Raw genomic sequence first — 2,027 nt, 5'->3', positions numbered from 1 at the left:
CATGTTGACCAGGATGGTCTCGATCTCTTGACCTCGTGATCCACCCGCCTCGGCCTCCCAAAGTGCTGGGATTACAGGCTTGAGCCACTGCGCCCGGCCTTGTTGTATTTTTAGTAGAGATGGGGTTTCACTGTGTTGGCCAGGCTGGCCGTAAACTCCTGACCTCAGGTGATCTGCCTGACTCGGCCTCCCAAGGTGCTGGGATTACAGGCATGAACCACTCCGCCCAGCCTACATGACAATATTCTTGATGAACATAGATGAAAAATTCTCACCAAAATACTAGCTAACCAAATCCAACATCACATTGAAAAGATAATACAACACAATAACTGAGCTTTATTCTAGGGATGCAAGGACGATTCAACACACAGATATCAATAAATATGATTCACCACATAAACAGAATTAAAAACAGAAACCATATGACCATCTCAATCGATGCAGAAAAACACTTGATAAAATTCAGCATCCCTTCTTAGTAAAAACCCTCAAATAAACTACCTCAAAATAATAAAAGTTATATGTGACAAACCCACAGACAACATCATAGTGAATAGGAATAAGTTGAAAGCATTCCCCTAAGAACTGGAAGAAGACAAGGGAGTCCACTTTCACCATTCCTATTCAATATAGTACTGGAAATCCTAGTTAGAGCAATCAGACAAGAGAAAGAAATAAAAGGCATCCAAATTAAAATCATATCTATTCACTGATGATTTGGTCTTACACCTAGAAAACCCTAATGAATCTTCCAAAAGACTCCTGGGTTTGATTAATGACTTCAGTAAAGTTTCAGGGTACAAACCAATGTACCAAAATCAGTAGCATTTCAATGTACCAATAATGCTGAAGCTGAGAACCAAATAAAGAGCTCAATCCGACTTATAATACTTAAAAGAAGAATAAAATACCTGAGAATATATTTAACCAAGATGTGAAACATCTCTACAAGGAGAACTATAAAACATTGATGAAAGAAATTGTAGAGGGAACAAATGGAAAAACATCCCATGCTCATGGATTGGAAGAATCAATATCATTAAGATGACCACATCACCCAAAGCAATCTACAGATTCAAAAAAACTCCTATCAAATTACCAGTCATTTTTCACAGAATTAGAGACAGCAATCCTAAAATTCATATGGAATCAAAAAACAGCCTGACTAGCCAAAGCAATCCTAAGCAAAAAAGAACTAAGCGGGAGGTGTCACCTTACTGACTCCAAATATTATACTACAAGATAGAGTAACCAAACCAGTATGGTATTGATGTAAAAACAAACACTTAGATTAGTGAAACAGAATAGAGAACATAGATATAAAGCCACATACCTACAGCCAACTGATCTTCAACGAAGTTTGCAGAAACATAACTGGGGAAAGCATACCTCATTCAATAAATGGTGCTGGCAAAATTGGATTGCCATGTGTAGAATGAAACTGGATCCCTATCTCGCATCGTATATAAAAATTAACTCGAGATGGATTAAATTCTTAAATGTAAGACCTGAAATTATAAAAATCCTGGAAGAAAACCTAGAAAAATTCTTCTAAACATTGGCCTAAGCAAATAATTTATGAAATTTATTTGCTAAAAAGCAAATGCAACAAAAATTAAAATAGACAAATGGGGCCTAGTTAAACTAAAAAGCTTCTGCACAACAAAAGAAATAATTGGCCAGGGGTAGTGGTTGAAGTCTGTAGTCCTAGTGCTTTGGGAACCTGACTTGGGAAAATCACTTGAGACTAGGAGTTTAGGACTAGCTTGGGCAACATAGTGGGACTCTGTTTCTACAAAAAATTAGATTAGCTGGATGTAGTGGCACACACCTATAGTCCCAGCAACTTGGGAAGCTGAGGTGGGAGCATCACTTGGATCACTTGAGCCCTAGGGAAGTCAAGGTTGCAGTGAGCTGAGATCACGCCAGCCTGGCCACAGAGCAAGACTCCATCAAGAAAGAAAAAGAAAGAAAGAGAGAAAGAGAGGAAGAAGGAAGGAAGGAAGGAAGGAAGGAAGGAAGGA

The sequence above is a fragment of the Cebus imitator genome, unplaced genomic scaffold, assembly GCF_001604975.1.
Source record: "Cebus imitator isolate Cc_AM_T3 unplaced genomic scaffold, Cebus_imitator-1.0 Scaffold101, whole genome shotgun sequence".
NCBI classification, from domain to species: domain Eukaryota; kingdom Metazoa; phylum Chordata; class Mammalia; order Primates; family Cebidae; genus Cebus; species Cebus imitator.
Note: the sequence above shows the minus strand (reverse complement) of the source record.